At 37.9% G+C, this 11,415-nt stretch overlaps 1 pseudogene; it reads left to right on the top strand.

The window, feature by feature from the left end:
• Positions 1-3,545: 3,545 nt before the first annotated feature.
• LOC111743801 lies at positions 3,546-3,646 on the top strand (annotated as a pseudogene).
• The last annotated feature ends 7,769 nt before the right edge of the window (positions 3,647-11,415 follow it).

The raw sequence follows: 11,415 nt of genomic DNA, 5'->3' as shown, positions 1-11,415 counted from the left end.
CTGGTTATAAAGATGCTCAATGAACTTTTGAGAAGTGTAGATAAATTCAGTGAGAGCTTCAACAAAGAGATAAAAAACATCAAAATGGAAATGGAAATTATAAAAGAGAACCAGTCTGAAATGAAGAACATAGTATCTGAGATGAGAAGTATATTAAGTGGAATAAATAAAGGAATAAACAAAGTGAATGAAGAAAAAGATCAAATGCCCTATCTAGAGGATGGGAAAGCCAAGGACACACAATCACAATGACAAGAAAAAAGATGCCAAGGTTATAAAAATAATTTAAGGAGCATATAGGACACTATTAAGGGTCCAAATATCTGTCTGATTGGCATAACTGAAGAAAATCAAGAAGTTGAACAGCTGTTTGAAGAAATAATGATGGAAAACTTCCCTAACCCAATGAAGGAAATAGACATAAAACCCCAGGAAGCTCAGAGAATCCAAAAATCAGGGATCCAAAGAGGCTCACACCAAGACACATTATAATTAAAATGTCAAAGGTTAAATACAAAGAGAGAATCTTAAAAGCACCAAGATAAAAAGCAGATAGTTACCTACAAGGGAACACCCATAAGACTGGCAGCTGATTTCTCAAAAGAAACTATGCAGGGCAGAAGAGCTTGACAAAAAATATTAGATAGGAGGAAGACCCAGGATCTATAACCAGGAATAATTTATCCAGCAAAGCTATCATTTAGAGTTGAAGGACAGATAAAGAGCTTTCCAGACAAAAATAAGCTAAAGGAATTTATTACTGCCAAGCCAGTATTACAGGAAATGTTGGAGGGACTTCTTTAAGAAGAAAAAATATGTATCAAAAAACAGAAATATATAATGGTAACAACTACATTCCTATCAATAAGAACCTCAAAGGGAAAAGAATTAAGTGCTCCAACCAAAAGATGGGGTGGATGAATGGAAAGGAAAAGAAGACCCCTACCTGTTGCCTAAAAGAGACTCACTTCAGATTAAAAGACACACACAGACTAAAAGGAAGGGGATGGAAAAAGATATTGCTTTGATGGACCTAGAGGTTATTTAAGTCAGAGAAAGATGAACACTACGTGATTTCACTTATTGCAGAATCTAAGGAATAAAAAGAACAAATTAATCATAAGCAGACTCACAAATATAGTGGACTATTTGGTGACAGACAAAGAGGAGGAGGGTTTGGGGGGCTGGGAGAATGGGGTGAAGGGTTAAACAAGTACAAATTAGTAGCTGATGGATGGTCACAGGGATGGGGAGCATGGCGTAAGGAATGCAATTAGCATTAATACATTGGCTAGATGGAGGCTAAGGGGAGGAAGAGAGAAATGGGGGGATCGTTTTATGAACTATATAGATGTCTAACCAATGTACAGTATACTTGAAATTAATTAAAATAAATACATTTAGAAAAAAATGAAAAAAATAAATAAAACTTAAAAAAAAAAACCTAAGAAATGATCTACCACATGATCCAACAATCCCTCTACTGGGTATTTAACCCAAAGACTTGAAAACTCATATCTGAAAAGATATTTGCACACCAATGTTCATAGCAGCATTATTCACAGTGACCAGGACATGGAAACAACCGGAGTGTCCTACGACAGATGATTGGCTAAAGAAGCTGTGGCACATATATACAATGGAATATTACTCAGCCATAAGAAGAGATGAAATACTTCCATTTGGAACAATATGGATGGACCTCGAGATAATAATGCTAAGCGAAATAATCTAGACAGAAAAGGTTGAAAATCACGTGATATCACTTATACGTGGGATATAAACCTAAAAGCAACAAATGAACAGGACCAACAAACAGAGACTCATGGACATGGACAACAGACTAGTGGTTACCAGAGGGTAGAGGAGGTGGCGGGGGGGATAGATGTGGTAAAGGGGGTCAAATATGTGGTGACAGAAAGAAATCTGACTATGAGAGGTGAACACAAAATGTAAATACATATGTGCTTTACTGTTAAAGTGTACAGCTGAAACTTATTGGATTTCGTTAACCAATGTCACCAGAAAAAAATAAATAATTAATTATTTTTAAAAAAGAAATGTTATAGGGACTTCTTGAAGAAGTATAAGAAGAATTAAAAATATGAATAATAAAATGGCAATAAGTACATATGTATCAACAATTACTTTAAATATAAGTGGATTAAATGCTCCAATCAAAAGACAGTGTGGCTGAATGGATAATAAAATAAAACTTTTACATATGCTGCCTATAAGAGACTCACTTCAGATCAAAAGACACACACAAACTGAAAGTAAAGGGATGGAAAAAGATATCTCATGAAAATTAAAAAAAAAAAAAATGAGCCAGGGTAGGAATACTTATACCAGACAAAATAGACTTTAAAACAAAGGCTATAACAAGAAACAAAGAAGGACCCAGGAAACCCACTTCTGAGTAATTATCCAAAGAAACCCAAAACACTACTTCAAAGGGATATATGAATCCATATGTTTATAGCAGCATTTTTTGCAGTGGCCAAGATATGGAGGTAACCTGGGTGTCCCTCAATGGATCAATGGATAAAGAAGAGGTGGTACATATGTACAATGAAACATTAATCAGCCTTAAGAAAAAATGAAATCTTGCCATCTGCAACAACGTGGATGGACCTAAAGGATATTTTGCTGAGTGGAGTAGGTTAGTCAGAGAAAGACAAATTCCATATAATTTCACTTACATGTGAAATCTAAAGAACATAATAAATAACAATTAAAAAATAAAAACAGAAACAAACTCATAGATACAGAGAACATAGATACCATGCAGGGGATGAGTTGGGGACGTGAAAAAGGGAAAGGAATTAAGAAGTACAAATTGGTAGTTACAAAACAGTCATGGGGCTGTAAAATATAGCATAGAGAATGTAGTCAATAATAATGTAATAACTATGCATGATGTCAGATGGGTACTTGATTTATTGGAGTGATCACTGTGTACGTTGTATGAATGCCTAATCACTGTTTTATACCTGAAATTACTATAATATTAAATGCCAACTGCAAGTGAAAAATAAAAAAAAAATTATTTTAAAAAATTACTCAGGGTCTACCCAGATTTCATTAATCATTGAGAAGCAAGATAGGGCCTGGCCAGCCAAAAGGAGATGGTTTGACGCCTTTTGGAAGCATCGTGTAGACCTAAAGAATGATCCAGAGCTCCTCACCATGAATTTCCACATGAGAGACCTCAGGAAATCCAAGGCTCCCTATCTGCAGAGAAGTCACTGTAAGTCCCTCCACTAACCAGATACTCTGGAGATGAGGGAGGAAAAGCTAGAGCTAGAGAAGTCTGCCTAGACAGAATATATTGTGAGGAATAACTAAACATTTCCAAAGTTAACTAGACAGAACTGAATAAAGTTTGGCTCCTTCCCCTATGCAGAAAGTCCAGGTCATCAAAAAAAAATAAATTGCCTATGCCACCCTGAATACGCCCAAGCTAAGCAGGGTCAGGCCTGGTTAGTATTTGGATGGGAGACCACCTAGGAATACCAGGTGCTGTAGGCTTCGAAATAAAATAAGCCTATGGCCATGCCACCCTGAACACGCCCAAGCTAAGCAGGGTCAGGCCTGGTTAGTACTTGGATGGGAGACCTCCTAGGAATACCAGGTGCTGTAGGCTTCAAAATAAAATAAAATATTAAAATAAAATAAAATAAACTACATTTGTATTATAAACATCCAAGTTATAGTTTGAACAAATGTATAACCATCCTACACTTCCATGTAAAGAGAAATTTCACTTTCTCTGAATTAGCCTACAGAGATGGTGACCCTGAGATTGACCACAGCCTACCTTAAGGTCGGAAAATTTGATTGATTCTTGTGTGGTTCTTCTGACACAAAACTTGGACACTCATCAAGGCTTTCTGCTATGTGTAGGCTGAAATGGGAAACTAAGAAAATAGTAATGACTGAAAATTTGATTTAAATGGATAATAAAATAATTTATTCTTGTGCAGTTTTTTGTTATTCTGTTGACAATGAGAAACTGAGTCAGAGGCACCATATTTTGATTCTTTCTTGACTTAGTTTAAAAACATATGTCTAAAGATTTATTCAGAGATAGGAAATTAATTTGTAGACATTCTTTTCCTTCTGAAATCCCACTAAGATGATAATAAAAAGTTGGGATTTTTTTAAAGAAATAATCCCTCAAGTATGAAAAAAGTGACAACAAAATTTGGATGGTAAAAGCAAATGGAAGAGTGATAAGTGACTTAGTAAACCCAAGGAAATCGAATCTTATATCAGCAATGGAAAAAGCTGGGGAGAAATATCATATACAGTCATCCCTCAGTATCCATGGGGAGACTGGTTTCAAGACCCCCTTGGATACCAAAACTTGAAGATGCTCAAGTCCCTTATATAAAATGGCATAGTATTTTGCCATAACCTACATACATCCTCCCATATACTTTAAATCATGTCTAGATTACTTATAATAACTAATACCATATGAATAGTTGTTATACTGTATTGTTTAGGGAATAAGACAAGAAGAAAGGTTTAATGCATACTCAGTCATCATTGGCCTAACCACATAGTACACATCAGCAACAAATGTAATTTTTTTTAAATATTTTGATCTTAGGTTGGTTGAATCCACTCGTGCACTGATGCAGGCTAACTGTATACCAAAGGATTTCCAAAGGACTCGGGAATTACAGCATTAGTGAGGAATAAATGAGAATGGGTGCATGTTTAGTGAAAAAAATTCCCCACCTTCTTCTTAATTCTGTGCAGTGGAAACTCCCACTCTCTCATCCCAGCAGAAGACAGAAAATGTATTCTCTGGGCAGATAAAACAGAGGGTCTCTGGAATAAAGTGTCCAGAAAAAGGGACATGTGTATTTGAATTTATGACAGAGGGAGCATTGCAAGTTCACTGTTGCCCGTCTGATCATGTGCAGTGGTATTTCATCATGGTTTTAATTTCTATTTTACTGATTATCGGGGAGGTTGAGTGCCTTTTCATGCGATAGTTAACATTTGGAATACCTTTTATAAAATGTCTGTTCAAGTCTTTTGCCCATTTTTTATACTGGTAGTCTCTTTTTCTTATTGATTTACAATAGTTTTTTTTAGATATTCTGTATGTACAGAAATTTCTCATTTTAAATTTAGTCAAAGTATCAATCTTTTTCTATATGCATAGAGCTTTTTGTGTTTTGTATAAAAAATCTTTCCTGTCTGAGGTCATGAGGATTTTCTCCCAAATGAACTTGTAAAGCCATTTATAGTTTTATCTTTCCATTTAAGTATAATCCTCCTGAAATTTATTTTTATGGATGGTATGAGTTGAGGGTATAATTTCATTTTATGGTCATATGGATACCCAACTGTCTTAGGTCTGTTTTTTGAAAATACAGTCCTTTTGTCACTGTCCCATCGTATACTTCTGTCACAAATCAGATGACCATATGTATGCTTCTATGTTTCTGGGATCTTTTTTCTGCTCTATTTGTTTGTCTATCCTTGTATCAGTCCTACACTGTTTTAATTACTTTTATTTTCTAGTAATAAATTCGGAATTTGTTCAGATCTTGACTAATAATTTTAATAAACCCCAGTTTTCCTGGATACTTTGGATTCATCAAGTTTTTCTAACAGCCCCACCCACTTTCCCCTTGGCCATTTCAAGCCCAGGATCCAAATCCTAGCCCAGTTACTTATGTTGCAAACTTCTTAAGTTAATATGGTCATACAGGACACTTGTTGCTTTTTAGTATATAATATAACCACCAAAACATTTAAGTTGGGTGAAGGTTACCTACAACATTGCTGCTAGATTATAATGAAAGTATATCTCAAAACAGATTCTGTCACACATAGAAATATTGAACAAATAAACATTTATTTGTGAGCAGGCACATAGTTCATAAGACCTCTTTTGTAAGGTCTATGAAACCCAAAATCAACTACTACCCTACAGGAAAAAGTCCCCCTGAGGCAGATGCAATAATTTTTCAGTGGCAGGAATCTGTTACCCTGACTACATATTAGGCAGCCAAATTTCATGCTAATAGGAAGTTATGATACAGGACTATTCATAGCTCAAGCTCTGGATCTCAGCTCTAAGTATACAGGTCATAGACCTTTCTAGTTCTTATACCTGTCGATGCAAAAATAGTGTCTCTACAATATTTTAGCCCATCTTTATAACTCAAAGACCTTTAATTTCTCTAGTTCACATAAAGTCCAAGTCTTGTTCTCCCTGGCCAAGCCATTTGCCACTGCAGAGGAATCTGTGTGTACCCATACCTCTGATGATGTCTCCACACAAGAGAATAACAAAGAACGTCTCTTGCAGCTATGCCCACTGGAAGGATTTCTTATCCTACTGCCCTAGAAGCTGCTCCTAAGCAAGGCTGTAGTGTAGCAGCAATCGTTTATGCCTAACACCAAAATTGCATGATAAACCATCTGTAAACCAGACCTGAAGATTCTCTCCTTCTGCCACCTAATGATAGGAACACCTCACCCCTATTAAGCCACAGGTTTGAGTTGGAGCACAAGCATTGCTGTCACAGAGGTTATTACCATGAGATTCTGGGCCACCTGTTTATATAATACATGAGTTTTCCGAGCCCGCTTGAGCTGACCTGGAATGCAGCATTACCTTCTTAGTTTATAATGTGGCAGATCTGATAATATCAGTTCATGATGGTCAGCTCTGGACCTGTACGTATGTCTGGTTAGGAAGTCTCTACTGGGGCATGGTAGCACACCAGGAGTTGTATTTCAAATGCCAAGTAGTTCTCTTCTGCAGACTGGTATTACTTCAGAATTGTAAGAATTTCCCATGGAAATGTTCTGCTGAGTAAAATAGTCTGATGGAAGGGTAGCCTGGACCTTCCATAGAGCCTTCTCTTGCTCTGAACCCCACTTAAGACTAGTAGTCTTCTGAGTTACCCAATAAATAGGTCAAAGTAGTATTCCCAAGTATGGGATGTGCTGTATCTCCACAATCCAAAGAGTCTCACTAAGTGCCTTGTCTTTTTTTTTTTTTTTTTTAACTGGTAGAAGATGTGAGGAGCAGCCACTTCCCCTTTTCCTTAGAGGGGATTTCCCTTCTTTCACCAAACCATCAGATCCCTAAAATCTTCACCAAAGTGTCAGATTCTTGCATCTTTTTTGACATTTATCTCTCATCCTTAGCCACACTTGTATTTCACGAGGGCATCTAAAGTTCTTGCCAGTTTATACTCACCAGGTCCAATTTGCCGGATATTATCAATAGAGTAGACCAGCCTGATGGTTTTTAGAATGTCAAGATAGTCAGTGTTCCCATGGATTACATTATGACAGAGAATAGAATAGCTCAAGAAATTACTGGTATACTTTTCTATAAAAGTAAACTGCTTTTTATCTTTCCTATTGATGGTCATTGAGAGAAATCCATTTGCCAGATCAATGTCTGCATGCTGAGTGCCAAAATAGGAGCTAATCTGCTCCAAGAAAAGTATGTATGTATGTATGTATGTATCTATGTATGTATGTATGTATGTATGTATCTATGTATGTATGTATGTATGTATGTATGTATGTATCTATGTATGTATGTATTTACAACCATTGCAATTGGCTAGCCTTTGTGTAATTTACAGTAACCTACTGGCATCTGCTATGATACATCTAAGTTGTACAGGAACCAAACAGGGAATTTGACAGGATATGATGGGGCTCAAACCCCTGCATCTTTTGTCTTTGATGGCAGTGCTAGTTGCCATTAAGGTTCTCAAAATGTGGTATTGCTAGTTCCCAAGATGTGGTATTGCTTCCAGTTTCCTTCCTTGGCTAAGCAATGAAAAGGGAAGCTCCTGTAGCCCATTGGCTGAGAGTACCCCACTGGGGTTAACTCCTGCATGTCCAGGTTACACATGCATAGGTTCCAAGGAGGTGCCCATGGAGGAGCCCCAAGCTGTCATCCTAGAAGCCCTGGGATAGAAATTGAGAGGCTGTTGACATGATCTTGTTAAGATGCAAGACACTGTCAGGTCACTCCTCCACAAAGCTGTTCAGAGCCTCTATCATGCGGGTGGCTGCAGCTGTGGTTAGAACATGGTATGGGGCCAGGAAATTTGAAGTTGCTCCAGAAGTATTCAATACACTGAATACTTAGCATGCTAGGAGGCAGATACAGAAAGAGACGTATTCTCTTCTGAACTGTGAGTTCTTTAAAGGCAGGAATCTTTCTCTGGACTTCCTTTAATAGCTAACACAGGAGGGTCAGGAAGACTTATTCAATAACATTTGTTGGTTGCATAACTAATAAATTAATTAAATGAGAAAACAACATTGGGTGAAAAGATCCAGATCACGTTAAAAAGTATGGTAAGGTTGGATTTTTCCATACCTAACAAGCCTGAAATAAAAAGTACTGCTGAGTCAGGTTTGCTAGAGTGGTCCTGGGTGCAGATTAGAGGAGGTGACGGGCGACGGTGATATGTTCTGACACAGACTAAAGAATACAGCACAGCCTGGCTCCCAGGACCAAGGCCAATGGCCAATGGCTCCCAGGACCAAGAGGTTTTAGATAGGCCCCATATTACTGATAGAGAGACCCATTTTCTTGCATCAAATTTCTTAAATATATAGTCAGAGCTAAGAAATTGAAGAAATCATCAGGAGATAAATGCAAATATTAGCCCACTTCTTCAAAAAGGCTGGGTGGCTTCCTGTGGCAAGGGACCATATCTGGAATGTCTGGTGGAACTGCAGGGGACTTTCTGTGTTTCCTGCCCAGGCACAAGGAGGAAGGGCAATTGGAAGAGGAGGCACACTTTAGTTTGTGACCATCAAAGTTTTGAGCCAAAGCTTTAAGCCTCTTTTCTCCCCAATGGGGAAAAAAATAGAGGTTCAGTCACCAGACAAATGGTAAGATAGACATCTTTAGCTGGGCCAAAGTTAAAGTGGCTGGTTTATGTAGAAAACAGAATAGAATGAGAGAAAGAGAGGGATGGAGAGAAAAGAAGAAAGAAAAAAAGAATAAGATGAGAGAGATTTTTTTTAATTGGCTATTTGGAGGCAGAAAGCCACAGTTCCATCATTACCAAACTATTATTCCAGATAAAATGATTAGTCCCAGTGGGGAGCAGTAACTTCAGACTTTGGAAATGAAATTAAGGCAGTGGTAAAAGCAATGTGTATTGCCTGGGTAAGAAGTGGCTTGGGCCCCTGCCATTCTTGCAAACACCCTGCCTGGGGCAGCCACGCTTGGTCTTATGGCACGTGTGTGAAACACTCCTTGAAAGACAGTATCACCAGGAGAGCAGTCATTTCACTCCATTAACACTAGCAAACTTGTTCAATATTGAAATACAGCATCATTAAGTTTAACTCGAAAGTATGAATGCCTCCTTTCAAGGAAGAATAAGAAAAGTTTGACTTTTTTAACAGTATGACCATCAATGAGTAAATTCAGAAGAATATTTGAAACAAACAATAAAACCATAATCTCAATTGAGTTACAAACCCTCTACGTGCCTGCTCACTTGCTCACCTGCTTGAGGTGGACACAAAGGGATACATTATTCATAGCTCCATCTTTTTTCTAACATTTCTTTTACATCTCCTACTTCTGAACAATTGAGTATAGAAATAAGCAATTTGGAAGCACTCTTTTTTAAACTCTAAAGTGTCATATAAATGAAAAGTATTATCACTTCCAGTTTTAACTCTAAACCAGAGTGTGATGTAACTCCTCAGATATCTAAAGTTTAAGAATGGATGGACTGAGAACACAGTATAGCTACATTTTTAAAATGTCCAAGTGAAAAAAACAGCTTTGAAGGGTGAATCAATAGTTATTTATTTATTTAATTAGTTAGTTAGTTAAATTAAAGAAAAGGGGTCAAGTAGTAGTATATAATAGAATACCAAAATGTAAGTTTTGGCTGAGACCCTAAGATGAGGAAGATCATAGACCAAACAAAGATTCCAAATAAGAATGCTAACTTTTAGGGTAGGTGGTGAGAAATTTTAACCCTCACCTATATGAAAGGTCAGAATGTGTGGAGACTGGAGAAATGTGTTCTAGGACTTTTAGGGAGCTGTTAATGGGCTTCAAGTCCCAGTCCCTGGAGGGAGGAACGGGGGATGTTGCCCTCAACTGAGGCTACTGAGAGAAGCATGAGAGGGACCACATGGAGAGCTTGGTTTGTGTTTCATGTGGTGGGGGTCCAGGAAACTGGAGTCTTATTCCCATGTGAGAAATATAATGGGTGAGAGATGCAGTAACTATGTCAATAGCCGAGCAGAGGGAGAGGTGGCTGTGTGGGGAGCCTGCATGCCTGAGAAAAGGGGCATGAATGTTTCCTGTGGAACAGACATGAGCCCCACCTGTGAGAAAGCCATTGCAGGCTAGGTCTTGTCCAAGAGGGCCACCTGGAGGGACAAAGAGCCTAGGTACTGCTGGACTCCCATGGCTTTGAGTGAAACACGATGAGCCAGAAGGAAATTATATCCCCCAATTAGAGAACCGCAAGTGGGAAATGCCCACCCTCATGGATGGCTGGAGAAAGACCTCTGAGGGCCCTCTACAAATGCTTTTGCAGCAAGGACTCAGCCTTAAACATCTGCCAGCACCAGAGAGCAAGCAGCCAACTCATGACAGTGTCAATTTAATCTTGATCATTCCTTCTCTTACCTCCTCATTCTCCCCATGGAACGCCCAACCCTACAGGTGTCAAGAGCCATAGTTAGCAAACTGAAGAGGTTTGGGAAGAAATAAAACATTCGATGGGGAAAGAGAGAAGCACTCCCTTCCCAAACTATAGGCTTTCTACCTAGTAGAGGAAAATCCCCTCAATTAAATCAAATTTGAGTTTAGAAAATTTCAGGGGACTGGAAATGCTCATTTCTGTATTGAGAGGATTTGCGTTACTTAAGAGCAACCTACAAAGCTATAGTGCTGCCAGAATTTTTATCCAGGTACAGAGAAAAACTAGTCCCACTGAATAGATTTAAAAGAACAGTGGCAGATACCACAAAATTATTTTATAATGATACCCCATGGATCATGTCTGTTCAAAATACAGGTTACAAATATTCAGAAGACAGAAATAAAACTTTGAAAAACTTGATATCTTCCCCAATACCTCTGTTATTACTTTTAAATATAGGTTGTTTTTTCAAATGATAAAAGTCGACTCGTGAGAATTTAGAAATTACATAAGAATATTAGAAGAAAACGTAAAACTCCCACACTATCCTACCACTATTTCTATCTTAAAGTGTGAATAGAAAGTATTCTCTTTGAGTGAGAAAAAAAACGTACTCAAATGTTCCTATTATTATCCTTAAATGGTGTGATTATAAGTCTTTCCTCTCTTTTTGCCTGTTTGTGGAAGTGGACAGATGTAATTGTCTCCCCAGCTCACTGCCCAC

Source organism: Pteropus vampyrus, unplaced genomic scaffold, assembly GCF_000151845.1.
Source record: "Pteropus vampyrus isolate Shadow unplaced genomic scaffold, Pvam_2.0 Scaffold122, whole genome shotgun sequence".
Lineage (NCBI taxonomy): Eukaryota > Metazoa > Chordata > Mammalia > Chiroptera > Pteropodidae > Pteropus > Pteropus vampyrus.
The sequence above is the reverse complement of the archived record's forward strand: the minus strand, read 5'-3'. Positions and strand labels throughout refer to the sequence as shown.